The following is a 9,703-nucleotide window of genomic DNA, read 5'->3' on the forward strand; positions in this document are numbered from 1 at the left end:
CTCTCTCTCTCTCTCTCTCTCTCTCTCTCTCTCTTACTTACTACATCAGGATTCTTTCTTTCTCTCTTCTCTCTCTCCTTCTCTCTCTCTTCCTCTCTTTCCCTCTTATCTATCTATCTATCTATCTATCTATCTATCTATCTATCTATCTATCTATCATCTATATTTGCAAAGGAAAAGAAGAATGAGCCATTGCTTTAATCTAAATAGTACCTGTCTTAGGCAACCAGAGTGTTCTTCACCAAAGCTGTGTATAGAGGACTAAAACACAAACTATCAACACATCAGCAGGGTCTAATGTTTTGGCAATTGCCTTCAATCTCCAATTACATTTACTTCCCACTGCTTCCCTTCTCTAGATTCCACAAATGTTCTCTGCAAAGCCTCTCCTCCACTAGCCCTCTACACATATACAAAATAATGTCAAAAGAGTTCTAGCTCCCCTCTTTCTTTCATCATTACTTTTGTTTTCTCCTTTACTTCACTATTATCTACCTCTTTATTTCTTTTTCCTTCCTGTACCTATTATATTCCATCTTACTTGGCATTACAGTTTTTATTAGTCATTGATTTTATATTTTTTCTTTTTTGTGTATTTGGTACAGATTCTCACTACACATCTTGGACTCATAGTGATCTCCTGTTTTCAGCCTCTCCAGTGCTGGAATTACAGGCATATGCCACCACACCTGGACTTGGTCACAAGCTCAGCATGCCCTGGGGGTCAGGGTGGTCACTGATTCATGAAAAAAAAAAATAAATTGTTAATGCAAGTTTAAATGTGCATGATTGATGTGAACTTCGGTCCACTGATGTTGAAGTAATGGGGTTAGATTCTCTTCCTGCAGCACAATGATCAGATCTCTATTCCTATTAAATTGAGTAGGGCTGGTGAGATGGCTCAGTGGTCTAAAGCACCTACTTAGAACAAGCTTAGCAAAGCACAGGGACCACGGTTCAATCCCCCAGCACCACATGCCAGCCAGCCCCGCCCCCTGGTGGGCTGAGCTGGCCACACACACACACACACACACACACAAAATTTAAAAAAATAAATAAATAAAATGAAATAAACTGAGTAGATGGAAGAGACAGAGTAGAAGGAGACACTAATTCAGACATTTACATACTAGCAGCAAAATCCTTGCACTCTAATTGATGCACAAAACTCTGCTTATGAACGTACACACATACACACACACACGTTAAGAAAAGAAGGCAATGAAATAGTTCCCAAAAATCTTAACTCCTCCAAAACTAATTCAGTGGGCATTGATGGAAGAAAATAAAAAATTGAAATGTGTGAAGAAATTAAATAAACAAGTCAATGAGATTTTCATCCAGCTAGAAGATGACATAGCTAATAACTGACTCAATGATGGTTGACTCAATAAAATGATCAGTGAGCTTAAATGTGACACAAACTACAAGGCAGCTTGGCTAAACCACAACAAATATTTAAATGACTAGTGTAATGAAAACTTACAGTTAAAGAAAAGGTAAGGAACAGAAATCTAGGTTATAAACAATTCTTTTTCAAGTATGGTCAGTTGCCATGAAAGCAAGGAGAAGATATCAAAACTAGAAGTGAGGGCTGAAACAGCAAACTGTGTACTTGGAGATGTTCTAAAAACAGAGATAGCAGAAAATGGATGTAACAGCTGTTAGATGACATAAAGAAGCCTGACCTAAAATTAATAGGAAGTAAACAAAAATTGGAAGTCAACATAAATGGTATTTAAAACTCAGTTTATGAAAATCTTGGAAAAATTTTCCAAATGTGGAGTAATATAGTCAGGTAAATAACTATAACCCAAGTAACTATGAGCAGGAAAGGATCTCTTCACAACACATTAGAAGTTCAACACAGGAAGAATTTTAAAACCTGCTAGAAGAAGGAAACAAATCACTGCTAAAGATAAGCTTCTGGAATTATAGAAAAAATTTTAACACAAATCTTAAAGACCAAGAAAGCTTAACAGGAAGTTATTAAATTTCCTCACAGCAAAAACCTTTCAATAGACATTAATATGGCCTAAATCAAGACTGGTGGCAAAATAAGTAACTTTCATGATTAAATTCACAACCAGAAAACCAGTACATACCCCAGGATACCCTAAACAGAGACAGTGATGCTGACAACACCAAAGGGCCTAATAGAGTGAAAACATCAAGGAGCATGAATGGTAAAGCAAAGGAAAAAAATCCCAACAACTGAGGAAAATGCAATGGCAGGAAACAATCAATATACAGCACTTCTAGTAACTCTCAAAGAAAAGCAGTCCCAATTTTCTAACGAAGAGACACCCATGAGAGATTGAAAGCAAGTGGGAGTATGTATGCTATTTTCAGACAAAGTGGACATCAAGCCCAAACTGAAAGAAAAGATTATTTAAGGGAAGAATTCAATGGATAGCAATTATAAAAATACATGCACTCCACTTCATAAAATAAAGAGTACTAGACAAAAAAGATCAGATCAACATCAGCGCAATCAGGGAGGGAACTCAGCCAAGAAATACTAGAGTTAGCTACAACTGCTAACACATAGACTTAATAGATACCTACATAGTTCAACACAGCAACAAAATACACTTTCTTCTCAGTGGTAGCCCCAAAAGTTTAATATAAAAGAATCAAAATAATTCTATGCATATTATTAGAACATAACGTGATGAAACTAGAAATTAGGAACAAAAGATACCATGGAAATCATGCAAAGACATACTAAATGTGCTTTTTTTTCTAAATATGCTTTTGAATAATCAATGCTTCAGAGAAAACATCAAGGAAGAAACTTAATATTCTTTTTTTTTTTTTTTTCCGGAACTGGGGATGGAACTCAGACCTTTGCACTTGCCAGCGAAACCCTTATTCTACTAAGCCACCTCCCTGGCCCCAAGAAATTTAATATTCTTAAAATCAAATGATCTTGGCACAATAAATGAGAACCTATTGGACACAATGAAAGCATTTGTGAAAGGGAAGCTTATAGCAATGAATGTCCACCTAGAAAAACAGAGTGATCCTCATGATACACCTTAAATTTCTTAAAGTACAAGAAAAATACAAATTCCAAACTAGTATAAGGAAGGAAACTATAAAGGTGAAAGTGGATACTCATGAAATTCAGACTAGAAAAATTAAAAAGAATCAGTGAATCAAAAAACTGTTTTTTTTTTTAAGGCTAAACAAAATAGAGAAATCTTAAGCCAAATTTAACAAAAGAAATATTAAGCCAAAATTAACAAATGAAGGAAAATCCAATGTCAATGGAGGAAGATAAATGATAATGGATACCCCAAAATCCAAAGGATTTATAAATAACTACCTCAAAAATCTGTACTCCCATAAAATGGAAAATTTAGAAGAATCAAATAGATTCTTAAACATATATGAATTACTTCAATTGAACAAAGAAGATATGAAAACTAGAATGGTCCAATAACAGTCAATTAAATCCAGTAATCTGCTAACCAACCAAAGTTTAGCACCCATGAGATTCACCACTGAATTCTAAAACTACTTCTCCAAAATCTAATGCCAATATTCCTCAAACTCTTCAATGACATTAAAAGTACAGAGTGTTGCCAAATTCATTCCTAGAAGGAATGGTATCAGCATTACCCTGACACCAAAATCGTGCAATTTAACAAAAAAAGGAAACTACCTATCAATCTCTGCAATTAACATTACTGCAAAGATTATCAGTAAGATGCTGACAAACAGATGGCAACAAAGCATTGAAGTTATTATTGTATCAGACAGTGTTTTACTAGAGAATAGATATAACACATGATATACAAAAACATAAGAAATTACAAGACTGGCTTACAATAGTCACCTACAAAGTTGGATGAAGAATGCAAAAGTGTCTGCACACTTGAGATCAAATGAAGCAATTCAAGATTTGAGATTCCCTACAGTACCCTGTGCAAGTCCATATCAGGAGGCTGATGGGTCTCTAATGGAAGGCTGAAGAGTCTATGATGGAAAGCCAATGAGTCTATATCAGAAGGCGAAAGGAGCTGAGGCAGAAGATATAGTGTTTTCTAGAAGCCAGAAGATGATGTCCAAGCTGAAGGCAAAGACTGGTGCACCTCTTAAGAACAGAGAGCAGTGTTCTTCCTTGTTTCCCCTTTACACATAAGTAGCAGTGTCCAGACATGAGCTACATCCTAGGTGGTTCCTCTGCACTCTAGGGTATACAATTATTGGGGTGATTTATCTAAGCTTTTAAACTTCTCAAATCAACACATCAATCAATTATTGAAATTCTACACCATAACCAAATAGATTTCATCCCAGGAATGCAAGGATGGCTCGACATAGCAAATCATTTTATGTAGTATATCACATAAACAGAAGCAAGGACAGAAGTCATATCATCATCTCTGTAAAATCAAAGAAAGCCTTCAGCAAAATGAAACATCCAATCATGATAAAATCTGTGGAGAAAATAAATTAGTTGAGGGCGTTGTGTCAATGTGATTAAAACCATTTACGAGAAACTGACTGCCAATATATTAAATGGTGAAAATTGGAAAGCTTTTTCTTTAAAATCAAGAACACAGCAAGGTGTCCACTCTGCACTCCTGTTCAATGAGGAAATCATACTGTTGATATACAACAGGATCATTTACATAAGACTCAAAAAGTTCCACCAAAATATCACAGAATTGGTATATTCAGTAAGGTAGTTAGACATAAAACCAAAATACAAAAATCAATAGTATTTATATACACCAACAATAAACACAAAAAAGAGATCATGAAATTTTTATTATTCTCAATATCTTCAAAAATATTAGATACTTAGAAATGAGCCTAAAAAAGAAATTGAATGCTCACCATAATGAAAACTGTAGTACACTGAAAAGGGAGATCAAAGAGGATATTATAAAATAAAAAGATACATTTTAATATAAAGTAGGAAAAACCAATATTGTCATAATGTCTATATTAACAAGACTGCTATCCCATTCAAAATACCAACAGACTCCTTCAAAAAACTAGCAAAATAATTCTAAAGTTTATACAGAACCAGAAGATATCCAGAACAGTAACTATGACTTTTAACAAAGAGGGTGAAGCACTAAGCATCACAATCCTAGATTCAAGTTATATGACAAAGTTTATGGAGCTACAGTGATTACAAAAAGCAACAACATGGAGCCGACACAAAAACAGACATGTAGGTCAGTGGAACAGAATGGAGGATGCAGAAGTAACCCCATCTAGCCATTTAGTCTTTGACGAAGGAAACAAAAACATTTACTAGAAAAAAGATAGCATCTTTTGCAAATGGTGCTGGGAAAACTGGCTATCCACATGAAAAGATCCAATATAGACCTGCGTCCCCATTATGTGCTAAAATAAAATAAAGATGAATCAAAAGCCATGCTCTAAATGCAGAAAACATCGCTAGAAGATGAAATAAGTAAAACTCTTGAAGGCACAGGGATAGAAAACTTCTAAACAGATTCACAATTGTACCAATAAGCACATGAAAAACAAAAAGTATTCAGCACCTTTGGCCAGCAGAGAAATACAAATCAAACCAGTGCCAAAATTCCATCTCATTGCAGAAAGAATGTCTATCATCAAAAAGTCAAAAAGTAATAAATGGTGAAATCTTTGGGGAAAAAATGTAAAACTTTTCATTTTTGTGAGAATGTAAACTTGTGCAACATATTTGGAAATCACTACAGAGATTCCTCAAAAATCTAAAAACAGAAATTCCATTCAACCTGGCTCTTTCTTTCCAGGAATCTTTCCAAGAGAGTAAAAGACTTCATATTTCAATCAGACACACATAGCCATGCTTACAGCAGCACAATTCATACTGGCAAAATCATGGAAGTGGCCTATGTACCTGGCAACAGATGAATGCATAAAGGTTGCATTATTCACTGTGGGGTATGACTCATTCATAAAGAAAAATAAATATTAGTTGTTTGTAGAAAATTATCTGTACCATAATAACAACTTGTTAAGTGAAATACATCAGAAACAAAATGTTCAATTTTAGTTAGTAGAGGGACTGCCAAAGTGAACACAGAAACTTTTCAATCTCATAGATTTTCTTATATGAGAAAGCCAAAGTATACATAATTCAAAAAGAAAAATAAAAGTTAGATAATATAAAATTGGAAGGAGACAATTTGCAGATGGACAGAAGATCTACAAAAGGTGAGAATAGAGGGAAAGGGGAACTGAAAAGGGAGAGTGATATGTTCACGTATACATTAACCATGATGGATGTATTCAGAATGTACTGAGTTCTACTAGACATTTTCAGGATATGTAGCACTGCTTTATTATACTTTATTTGCTTTTCAAAATTAAAGTCACACTCAATATTCTTGTGCTTTTAGATTGCAATATTCTGTAGACATTAATTGGATATGTAAAATAAATAATTTTTAAGCTATTTTGACATTTGAGTGTATGAATGAACAATACATTTAAATTTTTCTTTGCTATATATATTTAGAACCATCATATCTTCATTTAGTTTACTGGATTCTATTTTATTTTTATAATCTTCTAGTTGATTCTTTCGAATTTTTAGACATACAATTAATATGTAAGTTGTAACTCACCTTTGTATATTTGAGATATTTTTCTCTTATTTCTTAATATTTTGGAGCAATGCTAATTTTTATGAGTTATCTTACATCATTCCATAGTCCTGATTTTAATAAGTATAGTATGGATTCTCATTGTTAACTATAGTGGTGATATTAATTGGAAGTGATTTCTTCTTACCCTAAATTTCACTCTAGCTCTTCCCTTAAATTTCTTACCATTTTTCTATTAAATTCTACTTATGCAGATGTGCAAGTTTCTTCATTAAAAAAAGATACATCTTAAATAGCATCTTTTTAAAACTTCAAAATTGCTGTTATAAAACATCAAGTCATTTATTGAGATTCACTTTTCTTTGAGAAAAGCACTGTGTAGACCTTCTGTTTATTTACTATGAAGTGGATCCTCTTTGACACCTTTCCTCTATAGAGATCCTCCGTTTTCAAATATAAAATGATTTTTCCCCAAAGAAACAACTTTATAAATGATGATAGCTTCTGGGATTGATCAACAGAATTTTCACTTCTTAGTGACTTTATGGTTTAATTAAACTAGATTCTGTTGGTATGATTTCCACTTTTCACTAGAGTCAGAATTCATAAAGTACAGGCTGAGACACGACCCAGCTGTTCTTTTGGCACAAGCAGGCATTGGCAATGAAGAGGGCCGGTGTGTTTCTATCATTTTTTAGACCCCAGCATGATATGGAATTAATTATACATGTTGTCTAGCCAATCTCTGAAACTGCAGCTGTCTGCCCTGCCAAGCAAGCCCCTTTCAGTCCTGGCCACCCGCGTCTGAGGATCCCTGAGTGCTTTCAGAATTGACATGCTGTGGTACCCCTCCACTCCCTCCATTCCTACAGATGCTGCCCTCATCCTTGCCAACACCAACTCTAGTTAGACAACTGGGGCTGCCTTTTCACTCACTCCTTTTAATATGCTGCCTATCCATTCCCTTTAGAGCAGCTAGTGGATATCAATAAAACATAAATCATACTAGAGCACATACACACTTAAAACTCTACATGACTTTCCCTACCACACAGGATAAAATATAAAATTTTAAACAGGACCTACAAGGTCATCGAATGCTGACTCACCTCATCATCCTCACCAGCATTACTCTCTTGTATTCACAGTATTGATGCACCAATGTGCATGTCTTATTTCTGACATCCTTATCAGCTTTTTCCTGAGGTAAGGTCTTTAAACCTATTTCTTCTCCTACCTAGAAGACTCTTCTCATTCAGTGTCTGTATAATATTACCTATAGTTTTAACTGACCTTTGCACAAAGAAGCCCACCTTGATCCTCAATTCTAAACCCTTATCCCCAGTGCACTACCTTAAAAGTGGTTTTTTACCATTATATACAAGAACTGATCATTATTTATGTATTTCTTATGATGTGCTTCTAAAAAGGCATACATAGTTGAATGTGTTCCCTGTCTGTATGTTCAGTATACAGGCACACAATGTGGGACATCCGATGTCTACTACCAAAATTAATGAACAGGTGAATAAATTGATGGGTAAAATATACAAATATGCATCATTAGTCCCTAATCACTACATTGATTTATAATAAAAACTTCATGTATATGAATATATGAGTGCTGTCAAGTTTTGCAGCAAACTTTGTCAAGCTTTATGTTTGACAATTCAACCTAGCATTCAACCAAGTGGAGTAAACTGTATCTCCATACATCCTACACATGTTCATTTCCCCATTCCCCACCCTGCTCTTGTGAACCAGGTCCCAAATGGCATTTACTCTTCCTTTTGTACTTTGGATATTACAGTCATATTTTCAACAGGACTGACATGGTCATCAGCTTTTGAAGTTCTTGGCCTATCAAATATTGCACGTCTCCCTTTATAACTATCCAGCCAAGATGCAGATCTAGGAATTGCTACTTAATTCTAAGTCTTGCTACCAGTGTGTACGTTGAGTATACTGATGCAAATGAATAATCTAAATCTTTATTTCCCCAATAATTTTGATGCTTTTTTCTGTATTCTTTGTCATACATGGAATGTAAATAGAGCATTGTGCAAATTTCTGTGTGTATAATATCATAGAGTTCTTTTTTCCTATAATTTTATTGAGAAACAAATAGCAATGAGACAGTTTCAAACCAAATTGGTAGGACAGTTTCAATAATTAACACATTGTGTACATTCTTCCTAGTTGTTAATTGCTGTACAAGATGCGGACATGATATCCTATTTACAAATACTATTAAAACAAAACCCTCTCTTCATTAAGAGAACGTAACTATAAATCTATCTTAACCATTTTGAATACACAGATACAAAATGGACATTCATCTGTACCCCTTTTTTTGTTTAGTTCCGTTATTTAAATTTTATAGGTGTGTTAACTCAGCAAAATATTCTAAAGGAGTCCAGTAGTCCATAATAGTGGGCCAGGGAGATAGCTCAGTGGAATAAGCGCTTGCCTGGCAAGCGCACGGACCTGAGTTCAATCCCCAGTTCTGAAAAAAAAAATCCATAATAGTATTGGGTCTTCCGCTTCTCTGGCAATGTCAGAAATTGTTGACTTGAGTCCCTTACAGCTCAACATAACAGCATGGCTTTACTTCTTATATTTTGTTTTTATACTATTTTGCTGGATGGTTAAGACCAAATGAAGTAAAGAATCAACTATGGAAACATAGGGAGGAAAACCAATCTAAAAAAAAACTGCAGTAAAAGAATTAATAACTGCTTCTAGAGAAGACATTGATAAAAAAATAGAGATTAGAAAAATGATGGAATCCTTGAATGAGCAATACAAGAAAGAAATAGATCACATGAAGCAGAGTGAAAGAGATAGAGGAATTTAAAATCCCAGTCACAAGCTTGCAAAACCTTCTAAGTGAAAGTGAAGACAGAGTTTCAGATCTTGAAGATGCTGGTGCAGCTAGTGAAATGGTAAGAAAGGATCTCTTAAAAACAACTAGGATGCAGGAATTAATAATCTATCTCCTGCAAGATGATGCAAAGATGAACAATGTGAAACTAATAGGCATCAATGAGAAAGAAGGAGTCAATACAAATGACATTAAAAAATATGAGCAGAAGTAATAGCAGAAAACTTCCCAAATA

The sequence above is a fragment of the Octodon degus genome, unplaced genomic scaffold (genome assembly GCF_000260255.1).
Source record: "Octodon degus isolate 3935 unplaced genomic scaffold, OctDeg1.0 scaffold00267, whole genome shotgun sequence".
NCBI classification, from domain to species: domain Eukaryota; kingdom Metazoa; phylum Chordata; class Mammalia; order Rodentia; family Octodontidae; genus Octodon; species Octodon degus.